Source organism: Balaenoptera acutorostrata, chromosome 7, assembly GCF_949987535.1.
Source record: "Balaenoptera acutorostrata chromosome 7, mBalAcu1.1, whole genome shotgun sequence".
Lineage (NCBI taxonomy): Eukaryota > Metazoa > Chordata > Mammalia > Artiodactyla > Balaenopteridae > Balaenoptera > Balaenoptera acutorostrata.
In genome coordinates, this window is record NC_080070.1 from 4,313,630 (window position 1) to 4,328,180 (window position 14,551).

A 14,551-nucleotide genomic window follows, 5' to 3' on the forward strand; every position below is an offset into this window, starting at 1 on the left:
AAGTGGATTTTATCTACTAGTATTGATAGAAAAATGGAGAATCTTGATTCAATAAATCAATTTCAATTTGAATGAAACTCATCTGTGACATATTTCTACACTTTCACTTGGTCCAATTCTGCCTCAGTATTTTTACAGTATTTTACAAAAGTGGTTTTCAAGCAAATTTTTACATAACACCCCTTTAATCAAATGTGGTTATTTGCAATTTTTAAAGGCTTATTGAAGTATAATTGGTACACAAAAATTGCACACGTTTAATGTATGCATATTGATTGATGAGTTTGGATGTAAGCACACACCCATGCAAGGATCACACATATCCATCACTTCCAAGCATTTCCTTGTGTTCTTTGTTTTTTTTTTTTTCTTTTTTGAGAACATTTAGCATGAGCTCTATTCTCTTAACATATTTTAAAGTGCTCAACATTGCATTGCTAACTATAGGTACTGTGTTGTACAACACACCTCTAGAACTTATCTATTTTGCATAATTCAGTCTTTATACCCACTGAAAAACAACTCCCCATCCCCCCTCTCTCCAGTCCCCAGAAACCACCCTTCTATTCTCTGCTTCTCTGTTTAATTATTTTAGATTTCTCATACAAGTGGAATCATGTAGTATCTGTCCTCTGTGACTGGATTATTTCACTGAGTATAATGCCCTCTAGGTTCATCCATGTTGTAATGGCAGGATTTCTTTCTTTTTGAAGGCTGAATAATATTCCATAGTGTGTACATACCACATTATCTTTGTCCATTCATCTGTTGATGGACATTTGGGTTGTTTCCATATCTCGGCTATTGTGAGTAATGCTGCAGTGAACATGGGGGTCCAGATATCTCTTTTAGATCCTGATTTCAATTCTTTAGGATATGTACCCAAACGTGAGATTGCTGGATCATATGGTGGTTCTATTTTTAAGTTTTTGAGGAAACCCTATACTGTTTTCCATATTGACTGCACCATTCTACGTTCCCACCAACAGTGTATAACTGTTCCAGTTTCTCCATATCCTTGTCAATACTCATCTTTTGGGGACTTCCCTGGTGGCACAGTGGTTAAGAATCTGCCTACCAATGCAGGGGACACAGCTTCGATCTCTGGTCTGGGAAGATCCTACATTCCACAGAGCAACTAAGCCGGTATGCCATAACTACTGATCCTGTGCTCTAGGGCCCACAAGCCACAATTACTGAGCCCATGTGCCACAACTACTGAAGCCTGTGTGCCTAGAGCCTGTGCTCTGCAACAAGAGAAGCCACCACAACGAGAAGCCTGCGCACCGCAACAAAGAGTCACCCCCGCTCGCCGCAACTAGAGAAAGCCCACACGTAGCAACGAAGACCCAATGCAGCCAAAAATTAACTAATTAATTAATTAATTTAAAAAAACTTATCTTTTGGTTTTTCAGTAATAGCCAATGTAACAGATGGGAATGATTTCTCATTGTGGTTTTGATCTGCATTTCCCTGGTGATTAGTGATGCTGACACCTTTTCACGTGCCTGGTAGTCACTTGAATGTCTTCTTTGGAGAAATACTCACCCAAGTCCTTTGTCCATTTATTAATCAGGTCATTTTTCGGCTATTGGATTGTAAGAGATTTCAAATATTTTGAATTTTAACCCCTTGTCAGATAGATGGTTTGCACATATTTTTCTCCCATTCCACAGGATTCCTTTTCACTCTGTAATTTGTCTCCTGAGCCATCTTCATCTCTTTAAAAGCTGAACATGGAGTAGGAATTTAACACACCGTAGCACTCCAGAAAGGAAATGAAAAGCAATGGGTAACACTGATGGGAAGTCACACTTGGGGTCAGTGGCTGGACGTGTTAAAAATGGCCTGGACTCCCTCATGGGGCAGAGAGCCCTCCCTGAGAGGAGAGGTTCTGACAGAAGTGACTGCCTATCAGCAACACTGTGCAGGGGATGCTTTTCATTTTATTGACGTGTAGTCGATTTACAATGTTCTGGGTGTACAGCAAAGTGATTCAATTATACTTATATATGTGTATAGATTATTATTATGTATTATAGATTATTACAAGATATTGACTATAGTTCCCTGTGCTATACAACAGGTCCTTGCTGTTTATCTACTTTATATATAGTAGTATGTATATGTTAATTCCAAACTCCTAATTTACCCCTCCGCCTGTCTTCCCCTTTGGTAACCATAGGTTTGTTTTCTACATCTGTGAGTCTATTTCTGTTTTGTAAATAAGTTCCTTTGTATCATTTTTTAAAATAAATTTATTTTATTTATTTTTGGCTGCGTTGGGTCTTCGTTGCTGCACGCGGGCTTTCTCTAGTTGTGGTGAGCGGGGGCTACTCTTCGTTGCGGTGCGTGGGCTTCTCATTGCGGTGGCCTCTCGTTGCAGAGCACAGGCTCTAGGTACACGGGCTTCAGTAGTTGTGGCATGCGGGCTCAGTAGTTGTGGCGCATGGGCTTATTTGCTTTGTGGCATGTGGGATCTTCCCGGACCAGGGCTCAAGCCTGTGTCCCCTGCATTGGCAGGCAGATTCTTAACCACTGCACCACCAGGGAAGCCCTGTATCATTTTTTTAGATTCCATGTGTAGTGATATCATATGATATTTGTCTTTCTCTGCCTGACTTACTTCACTTAGTATGATAATCTCTAGGTCCATCCATGTTGCTGAAAATGGCATTATTTCATTCTTTTTTATGGCTGATATTCCATTGTATATATGTACCACATCTTCTTTATCTATTCATCTGTCGATGGACATTTAGGTTGCTTCCATGTCTTGGCTAAATAGTGCTGCAGTGAACATTGGGGTGCATGTATCTTTTTGAATTAGAGTTTTCGTGTTTTCAACTTTTTTTGACTGGGAATTTGGATCCCACTTTAACGCTCTTCCCAAATTCCCAACTTGTAGTATGATGTTTAACCATCAGGGGGTTTACTCTTTATGTATGAAATCAGAAGTAGGAAGTTCCCTCATGGCAATGTTGCTTTTCGGGCTTTCCTGGGTGGTAAACACAGGACATATGTACCTGGCGGTGGGGGGTTGGGCGGGGCATCGCAACATCAAATCAGCAGTTGTTAAATGCATCATCCTGCAGCACACATTTCATGGTGCTTCTCTCACGACATCAGAGTTCTGTGTTTTAGACGTGTGACTCAGCAGTTTGCTTGCAGTTGTGAATATCAAATGACACAATACACGTGAAAACACCGTAAGTCACAAAGTACTTCATAAATGCAGTGGCTACAAGGTAAGCATTTGTGCTGTCTTCTAAAAGCAGCCCAAAGCACTGCATTTAAGTTCTGAATGTGATACTTATAATATACTTATAATATAAATAATATATTATGACAAATAATATACATTTACTTATGATATTTATGGTTTAAAAATTCAGTTGTGTAATTTGAAATTTCCATAATTTTATATCTTAGTAGTAATAATAAATGTATTGAATGATAGAATTTTAAAAGAGCTCATTTAGTAAAATGGTGAACTAAACCAATCGTGATTTTTTAAAAAATAAGGATTAATTAAAGCTTTTGCACTTAAGTTAACAAAAATCAATTGCTCAAATATAGAATCAGATCTTAGTTCATTTGACAAACACCTAGCTGGCGTGGCTAATTTTAAGCTCAGTATGACCCACCCATGTTATATGGACCTTAGAAACAGCACCCTAATCTTAGGAAGAGCTTTAATCTTTTAAAACCTTTTTATTTTCAAATAATTCTAAATTTACAGAAAAATTTCAAAGATAGGGCTGAATTCCGTTGTATCCTTCACCCAGCTTCCCCTGTTCAATGTCTCCCATAGTCATGGTATAATTGTCAAGACTAGGAAATTAAATTTGGTATATTATTAACTAAAGTAGGGACTTTGTTCTCTTTAATCAGCTTTTCCACTAATGTTTTTATTCTAATCCAGGACTTTACATTTCATTTAGTTGTTCTGTCCCCATGATCTCCTCCAATCTGTGACAGTTCTCAGTCTTGCCTTGTCTTCCTTTCATACACTTGGCACTTCTAAAGAATAATGGTCAGTTATGTATAGAATGTTGCTGAATTTGGGTCTGTCTGATTTTCTTCATGATTAGATTGAGGTTACAGGTTTGGGGGAAATATGTCACAAAGGTGATGTGCTGTGATTGTGATCTGCTTAGTATGTGCACCATATTAGGGCTACGTGATATCGACAAGTCTTATTACTAAGAAAGTAACCTAGGTGACCACGTGGCGATGTGTTATCTTCCATGTTACTCCCCAGGAAAGGTAGTATTTTTCCCTTTGTAATTAATACTTATCTGTGAGGGAGATACTTTAAAACTGTGCAGATACCCTGCTCACTCATTTTAGCATTCATCAGGGGATCTTGCTTGCAGTAATTATTATTCTGGTGTTCTAATGATGGTTTTCTATCTCCCTCATTCCTTCCTTGGAATTCTTCTGTAGGGAAGAGTTTTCCTTTCTTCTTCATTTATTTATTCAATCATTTATTCTTCTTCATTTATCTATGTCGGTATGGACTCATGAATGTTTACTTTATACTGTCAGTTATAATCAAATACTATCAGTATCTGTTTTGTTTCTCAAACTGTTTCTAGTTTGATCACTGGGAGCTCTTTCTAGTTGGTTCCTGTGACCTTTTGACATGCACCAATGCTTTTTTTTTTCCCCACTCTCTTACTTTCTGACCTGATAAGATAATCCAGGTCTCTCTTGCAATTTTTAGGTAGACATTGTGTGTGTGTGTGTGTGTATGTGTGTGTGTCTGTGCTGCACGGAATGTGGGATCTTAGTTCCCCGACCAGGGATCAAACCTGTGCCCGCTGCAGTGGAAACACAGAGGCTTAACCACTGGACCGCCAGGGAAGTCCCAGTTTACGTAGACATTTCAGTGTTGATATCTCGTATGGATATTGGTGTTCAAGTTCTCAAGTCCACATTTTAGGACGAATATTGCATTTGTTTGAGATTTTCAGATAGTGGCAAAGAGAATGGTATCAAGGGTATGACAGTGCCCCACACCTGGGCTTTCTTGGTATCTTCATTTGAGATTTGGCTTCAAAATGGAAGTTTGTACCTATGTAGATGGAGTGGAGGGAAAGGGAAATTACCAGGGGTCACCTTATGGTCACTTTCATGGTAGAATTCCACGCATGAAATGGCAGTGATAAAGAGGTGACAAAGCCTCACAGAAGAGAAGGGAAGGGTGTTTGGGGAGAGACACCAATCAAACTCATTTGCCCTGGTGAGGTTATGTTTAGAGATGAGCACATGAATGGGGGAAGGAGCATAGGGTGGCAGGGTCACGGGCGAGGAACTTACAGGATGAAAAACCACTGCACATCCACAAAGAGGAGTGGTTGAAACTTCCTTCTGGAAGTTTTCTCAGAAAATAAGTGTCCATTTACAATACCAGGCTGGGTTCTCAAAAGGCAAAAGCCACAGACACCAGCTGTCCCTGCCAGGAGATTCTCCTAGGGAAAAGATCTTGATGGACTGAGAAATTTCCTCGTAAATATACAGAAAATCATATCTGCTCATATATTTTTCAGAATGTTTTCTGTTCTTGCATTAAAGAGGTGAAGGCATTGCAGTGGGGGGGGGGCAGCCATATATAAAGTGCTTCATTCTTTCTCAGAAACATTAAAAAGATACTTAAATTCTACAACATAAAACTTATTTGTGGTGATTTTATTCTTGTTTTCCAAATACAGTAAACTCTAGTTTATGGGGCATTCTATGAAATGGAAGCCTATTTACTGGTAGTTAGTGCTTCTGTAGTACCCAAGCCAACAAAAACAAAACAAAAATCAAACATGATTTCATAGCTTGTCTCATTATGAACCTTGAAGTTCATAACTAGAATGGATTGAGGAAAAAATTTCCCTATAATCTTAGTGTTAAGTGATTTCTCTTTGTCTCTGATTTATTTAAAATTGATCATCTATGCATTACCAGAATGTTTCTTCAAATAAAACATCCAGTTGCTCAAGTCTGCAAATCTGACAGAAAGGCAATGCAACAAATATCTCTTCTTCCAATGGGGGATTTGGATCTGTAAGACTTCAAAAATGAAACTTCAGTTCATTAGTATTTCTCTTCTTTGAAGCAATGGTTTTCTATCTATGAATCATCACACATGCATTGAAATGATATCTTAGGCCTGTGGTACAACCAACCCACTCCTCTGAAATTCATGAAAATAAAGTTCACATGTGGGAAGCATATTTTGCTTTTAAAAAATCTACTCTGTATAGCACAGGGAACTCTACTCAATATTGTGTAATAACCTATATGGGAAAAGAATCTAAAAAGGAATAGATACATGTGTATGTATAACTGAATCACTTTGCTGTACACCTGAAACTAACACAACATTGTTAATCAACTATACTTCAATTAAAAAATAAAAATAAAAATGAATAATTTTAAAAAAGGAAAAAACCCCCACAGAAAACCTTCTCTTCCCACATATAAGAATTTACTTATCTGTTTATCAAAGACAGAGTTCATCTACTTGCCGTACTGAATAACTGGCAACCTTCAAGCTAAAGGTCATTTACACGTGGTCTTTCCCAAAGTTTACCAGCTTACGTCCTCCTGAAGTGAAACGTCATCGCCTGTGTGTGTGTCCTTAACGTTACGGTCATTCATGACCCTCCATCCCTTTAGCACTCGTCCCAAATCTTCCTATGTTCCAGCCACATTCATCTTTTTCTTTACAGGTAACCTGATGCGTGCCTCCGCTGGAATGACTTCTCTTTCCTAATCACCTCCTGCCCACTTCCCCATCCAGTTTCATTGTTCTCTATTCTTCAAACCTCAGCCCCAAAGCACAGGTCACTTGTTTGGTGACAATGCTGTCCTCTTTGTTACCATAGCACACTGTCCACGCCTCCCTCGGAGAAACTGTGACACTTTGTTGTAACCATTGACCTGCCTGCCAGGAAGCCACTCCCAGCTGGGAGTCCTGGCCCATTTGTGCTGTACTTTTATGTTCTGCACACCAGACTGAAGCCCCAGCACCTGGAAGGCACTCAGTGGATTATTAATGAACGGTGCTGGGGGCTCTACCAGGACGACATTTTACCTAAAAAGTCATAAAATTGCGTATGAGGTGCCTAAGACATTGGTGTCTTCACTCCTCTTCTCCAGTATTTTTTCTTTCTTTCTTTTTATTTGTCTAATTGAAGTATAGTTGATTGACAATATTGTGTTAATTTCAGGTGTACAGCAAAGTGATTTGGATATATATGTGTACATATATCTATATGTATATTTTACATATATATATATGCTTTACAGATTTTTTTCCATATACTTTATTACAAGATATTGACTATAGTTCCCTGTGCTATACAGTAGGTCCTTGTTATTTATCTACTTCATATATAGTAGTGTGTATCTGTTTATCCCAAACTCTTAATTTATCCCTCCCCCCTTTCCCCTTTGGTAACCATAAGTTTGTTTTCTATGTCTGTGAGTCTGTTTTTGTTTTGTGAATAAATTCACTTGTATCGTATCTTAGATTCTGCATATAAGTGATATCCTATGATATTTGTCTTTCTCTGACTTACTTCATTTAGTGTAATAATCTCTAGGTCCATCCATGTTGCTGCAAATGGCATTATTTTCTGACTAAAATGTCAGATTTAGAATAAAGTTGAAGGAATTCTACATTAACATCCATTTATCCATAACCTAGATTCTACCATTAACATTATTGTGCTCACCTTACCATGTATTTATCTAATCACTCCTGTATCTGTTCATCAATTCATCTTATTTTATTGATGCATTTAAAAATAAACTGCAGACATCAGTAACTTCCCCCTAAATACTTCAACATGCTTATTACTAACTAGAATTCCATATCTGTTTTTTTCCCATTGAAGCAAAGTGTACGTACACTAACATGTATAAATATTAATGATGCCTTCTCCGTTTTATTGGGTTAGCCAAAAGTGCCTTCGGATTTTAAGTAAAAATAAAAGACACATTTTTCGTTTTCACCAAGGACTTTATTGAACAACAGAATTCACCCTTTTGTTCCACTACCTTCTGCCATTTTCCAGGCAACTTCATAATTCCATCTTCCCAAAACTTTTTATCTTTTTGAGCAAAGAACTGGTCCAGGTGCCTTTTACAGTCTTCCAGGGAATTGAAATTTTTTCCATTAAGAGAACTTTGTAAAGACTGAAATAAATGGAAATCTGAACGTGCAATGTCTGGTAAATACAGCGGATGAATCAGAACTTCTCAGCCAAGCTGTCACAGTTTTTGCCTGGCCATCAAAGAAACATGTGGGCTTGCGTTATCCTGATGGAAGATTATGCATTTTCTGTCGACTAATACTGGATGCTTTTCGTCGAGTGCTGCTTTCAGTTGGTCTAACTGGGAGCAGTACTTGTTGGAATTAATTGTTTGGTTTTCCGGAAGGAGCTCATAATAGAGGACTCCCTCCAATCCCACCATATACACAACATCACCTTCTTTGGATGAAGACCAGCCTTTGGTATGGTTGGTGGTGGTTCATTTCGCTTGCCCCACGATCTCTTCCGTTCCACATTATTGTATAGTATCCACTTTTCATCGCCTGCCACAATTTGTTTTAAAAATGGAATGTTTTCATTACGTTTTAGTAGAGAATTGCATGCAGAAATACGGTCAAGAAGATTTTTTTTTGCTTAACTTACGTGGAACCCAAACATCAAAGTGATTAACATAACCAAGCTGGTACAAATGATTTTCAATGCTTGATTTGGATATTTTGAGTATTTCGGCTATCTCCTGTGTGGTATAACATTCATTGTTCTCAATTAACGTCTTGATTTGATCACTATCAACTTCAACTGGTCTACCTGACCGTGAAGCACCGTCCAGCGAGAAATCTCCAGCCCGAAACTTCGCAAACCACTTTTGACACATTCGATCAGTCACAGCACCTTCTCCATACACTGCACAAATCTTTTTTTCTCGTTTCAGTTGCGTTTTTACCTTTCTTGAAATAATAAAGCATAATATGCCAAAAATGTTGCTTTTTTGCTTCCACCTTCAATATTAAAATGGCTACACAAAAATTCAACAATTTTTATGTCTTTTTTATTTTATTTTATTTTATTTATTTATTTATTTATGGCTGCATTGGGTCTTCGTTGCTGTGCGCGGGTGGCGAGAGGGAGCTACTCTTCGTTGCGGTGCGTGGGCTTCTCCTTGAGGTGGCTTCTCATTGCAGTGGCTTCTCCTGTTGCGGAGCACAGGCTCTAGAGCGCAGACTCAGTAGTTGTGGCGCACAGGCTTAGTTGCTCCACAGCATGTGGGATCTTCCCAGACCAGGGCTTGAACCCGAGTCCCCTGCATTGGCAGGCAGATTCTTAACCACTGCACCACCAGGGAAGCCCTTGATAAGTCTTTTTTATTATTTTTTTAATTTTAATTTTTTTTATTTTTGGCTGCATTGGGTCTTCGTTGCTGCGTGGGCTTTCTCTAGTTGTGGCGAGTGGGGGCTACTCTGTTGTGGTGCGCGGGCTTCTCATTGTGGTGGCTTCTCTTGTTGCGGAGCACGGGCCTAGGCGCGCGGGCTTCAGTAGTTACGGCACGTGGGCTCAGTAGTTGTGGCTTGCAGGCTCTAGAGCGCAGGCTCAGTAGTTGTGGCATATGGGCTTAGTTGCTCTGCGGCATGTGGGATCTTCCCGGACCAGGGATCAAACCCAGGTCCCCTGCATTGGCAGGCGCATTTTTAACCACTGTGTGCACCACCAGGGAAGTCACCATTTTTTTAAATGCACACTGATATGACAGCTGTCACATACAATCTAACAAAATTGTTTCAAATGAAGTTAAAGGCAACTAAGTGCTACTTGAGCCACCTTATAGAAAAAACCAAACGAACCTTTTGGCCAACCCAATAAAAACTATGTACACATGTATTTTTTATTTCATAGAACATTACTAACAAGATATATAACATTACTGTCACCTTGTAAAGTTCCTTCATGTCCTCCCAGTCATGTCTGCCCCTTCCATCTGAGGCAACCACTATTCTGATTTTTGGGGTCATAGATTAGTTTTCTCTGTTGTGGAACTTCACATAATGAAATAATTTGCTTGTGGCTTTTTTCATTAAGCACAGTGTTTCTGGGATTCCTCCATCACATTGGTGTATCGATCACCTGTTCTTCTTTATTAATGAGCAGTGTTTCATCGTGTGACTATCACTCAGACTGTTTTCTATTCTCCTATTGATGGATACCTGGGCTGTTTCCAGGCTTTGGATATTATGAATAAAGATGCTGTGAAGATTTTTTACAAGTCTTTTAGTAAATAAAAGTTTTATTTCTTTTGGGAAATTGCCTAGGAATTTCTGTCTTGCCTATCCTGACTAATATGTTACATCCCTGCATTATATTATTATCTCTATTTATTTTACAGGTGAAGAAACTGAGACTTAGAATGTTAAAGTCATTTCCCCATGGTTTGTTTTTTTTTTAATTAATTAATTTATTTATTTATTTTTGGGTGTGTTGGGTCTTCGTTTCTGTGCGAGGGCTTTCTCTAGTTGTGGCAAGCGGGGGCCACTCTTCATCACGGTGTGCGGGCCTCTCACTGTCGCGGCCTCTCTCGTTGCGGAGCACAGACTCCAGACGCGCAGGCTCAGTAGTTGTGGCTCACGGGCCCAGTTGCTCCGCGGCATGTGGGATCTTCCCAGACCAGGGCTCGAACCCATGTCCCCTGCATTGGCAGGCAGATTCTCAACCACTGCACCACCAGGGAAGCCCTCCCCATGGTTTTTTTTATCTTTTCTCTTTATCTACCTATTAAATCTCAGGCTCTCTTTCCCCATATCTATCTAAATTCTACTGTCTTATGAATAAGGCCTAGTCTAACACTCAGTTCCATGAAGTTACTTTTGTTCAAATGGATTTTCAATTGTCTCTCACACCAGCCAACAACCAATTATGTATTCCCTTGCATTGTTCCTGTAATGTTTCCAGGAGAGAATTATAGCCTTAAAGAGAATGTGAGAGATTTCTCTGGTGGTCCAATGGTTAGACTCTGCACTTCCACTGCAGGTTCAATTCCTGGTTGGGGAACTGGGATCCCACATGCCAAGCAGCATGGCCAAAATAAATAAATAAATTAATTAATTTAATTAAATTAAAATAAAGAGACTGTGATCCTCTTAGGAGGACTGTGCCTTCTGCTTTTTTGGTAATAATTCTATTTACCCCTCTCCCCAGTAGTCAATGCAATGCTAGTTCCGTACCATTCTGCACAAATGAAAGGCAATTTTGCTTAAAGAGATTAACTTCTTAGTAAACTATTGTTTATTTCTGAACCATCCTTAAAGCTAAATGTTTCAATGTGGCTTAACATCAATTCCTTTGCTACTTTTGTCTCCAAAGAGATGGTGACATTAAAGTCTGGAATTCAGTGCTATATTTTTCCTGAAGTTGCACTCACCATTAAAACTCTTTTTCCAATAGGAATCTGACAGCCTGTAGTATATTTACATTGAGTTAAAGGAGAGGAAAAAGGGTTATAGGAATAGTGTTCAAGCTTTTCCCCAAGTACATTTACTGTCTTTTTTATGGGAAGCAGTATGAAGGAGAGTAATGTGACTAATGAATTTCTACCTGTGTGCTCATAAAGATTTATACTCCAGGCTGAGTGCTATTACTGACCAATCAAATTGCTCAGCTACTCCTACCCATTTTATAAAAGTTAATAATAACCCCACTGCAGCGCTGGTGCAAAAATAAAAACTGATTTATGGAGAAGGTTGATTGTTTTGTACCCATCATTCAGCTCTATTTTCCTGGTATATATTGGGAGGATGGGTGAAGATGGACCTTGCAACCCTAAGAGTATCTCAACCAGCTAACATGTCTGCAGTGAGGTCCTAATGCAGTTGCATTGCTACCCTGTTCCTGGTACCTACAGCATCCAAAATAAATGTGATCTTAGATAAGGCCTGGCCAGGGACATGGTCGACTAGTAGTTTAACTTTGAGCAACTCAGCTAATATTTCTAAGTTTTAGCTTTGAATGATGAGTCTTTTATTCACACAAAGTTTTTTTTAAGGGCAGCCAAAGGCATAAAAGTCATATAGGCTGGATAGAAAGAAGTTAAATTATCATTCTTTGCAGGTGACATGATCATTTCTGTACAAAATAGGAATTTCCAAGTAAATCCAATAGTAAGATTGTAAAGTGCAGTGTTGATATTAAAAAATCAATTGTATTTTTGTAATAACAGCAAACAGTTGGATGACATAAATGCTATTTACAATAGCATTAAAGACGTGAAATAACTAGAGATAAATGTAACAAAATAAGTGCAAAATCCAAGCAAAGTAAGTTACAAAACACTGGTGAGGAATATTATAGAAGACCTAAATTAATGAAGAGAAATACACTATTCATGAATTGAAAGACTCAACATTGTTAAGATGTCAATTCTACCCAAACTGATCTAAAGATACAACGCAATTCCACTCCACATCCCAGGAGGCTTATTTGTAGAAATTGGCAAGCTCTTTCTAAAATTTATTTGGAAATAAAAAGACCTAGAATAACCAAAATAATGTTGAAGACGAAAAAGAAAGTTGAAGAACACTATCTGATTTATATAAGCTGTACTAAGAAGCTATACTGTCAAGACCATATAGAATTGGTGTTAAGAATACACATATAGGGAATACCCTGGTGGCCCAGTAGTTAGGACACAGCACTTTCACTGGGTTCGATACCTGGTCAGGGAACTAAGATCCTGCAAGCCACATGGCATGGCCAAAAAAAGAAAAAAAAAAATAGACAGACATATAGATCAATGAAACAGAACAGAGAGACCAGAAATAGATCCACAGGTATATGGCCAAATGATTTTCAACAAAGATGCCAAGGTCATCAATGGGGAAAAAATAGAGAAAGAGGTGAATTCCAAGTGGAACCTTCAGCATGAGAGAAGGCAGTTATGAGAAAGAACATAGCATCTTCAAGGAAGGATGAGGAAAACAGCATAACTCAAGCATAAATGAATCCAAGGTTGGGTTTGAAGAGTGAGATCTTAACAGACAGATGTGTGAATTCTCTGGATGATTTCAATCCCAGCAAGGTACTAGATCTATACAATAATCATTCATAAATGTAATTTTTCAGTAGCTGTGTGGCATCCATGAGAATGAGTCCCCCATTTCTCTCACACGTACATCCCTTAATAAAATCCTTGCGTCTCAAGGACACAAACTACACCAGCTCCAAAATCTCCTTCCAGGGGAACAATTAAAAAAGGAAAGAAGTAAGAGAGCAATGAAAATAGAGGAACCCAACTCAGGTTCTATATCCTGTGCTGAGCTATAGATGGTAAGGGGTCTCCACTATGCCCTCAATCAGGCTGCTTCATTAAAGACTGAGCTGATCTCACTCTGGGGCCAGCAGAAAGCTGTCTTGGCTTTGTGATTTGGGGACAAATTAAGAGTATTTTTTAAATAAAAACCTGAAATGGATAGAGAGAAACAGGCATCCTTAGATATTCCAGAGCCATCCTTAGGGAGCATCAGCTGAAAGAAGACACAGCTCACTTTGGTTTTTTGGTTTTCTTGGTTGGTTTGAAGTCACTATATATATATGTGTGTGTGTGTGTGTGTGTGTGTGTGTGTATATATATGTATATATATAATACATATATGGCAAAGATTTCTTATAAGGAATTAGCTACAGGATTATGGAGGCTGACAAGTCTCAAGATCTTCGGGTGAGTCTGCAAGCTGGACAGTGGATGGTGTAGCTTCAATCCAAAGGCCAGTTGGCTCAAGGTGCAGGAAGAGTGGATGTTTCAGTTTGTCTAAAGGCAGGAAAAAGCTGAAGTCCCTGTTCAAACGCAGGCAGGCAGGAGGAATTCTCTTTTACTTGAGAGGGTAGGGGGGACAAAAAGGTGTCAGCCTTTTTGTTCTAGTCAGGCCCTCAACTGATTGGGTGAGGCCCACCACATTGGGAGAGCAATCTGCTTTATTCAGTCCAACAATTCCAATGTTAATCTCATGCAGAGACACCCTCACAGACACACTCAGAATAATGTTTGACCAAATATCTGGGCATCCCATGGTCCAGTCAAGTTGGCACATGAAATTAACCATCACAGATGTTTTTGGGTTATAGGTACTGACCCTGTATTCTAAAATAGAGTTAGGTGAGTGGACCCCTTAGAGTGAGTGTTTAATTTCACATTCTCCAGCAATATGTATAGATTTACACAGGGGGGAGAAAAGGAAAACTAAATATTCTTATTGTTTGATGCTTAAGTGAGAAGAACTATCATACCTCCAGAAAGGACTTTCAAATCCCCACACCAAAGCCCAGGGAGCAGGAGGGGTGCAGACCTCATTACTGTGGTTCTGGACCCTGACTGGGACCTGGTGATCACACGAACACCTGGTGAGTGAACTGAGAAAGAGCTCATCCCTGAAGGGGAAAGAGGAAATGATTATTTTATGAGGTTTTGAACACTTACAGCTTCATTAAGCTCCTGTTTCACCTGCCTCCAAGGT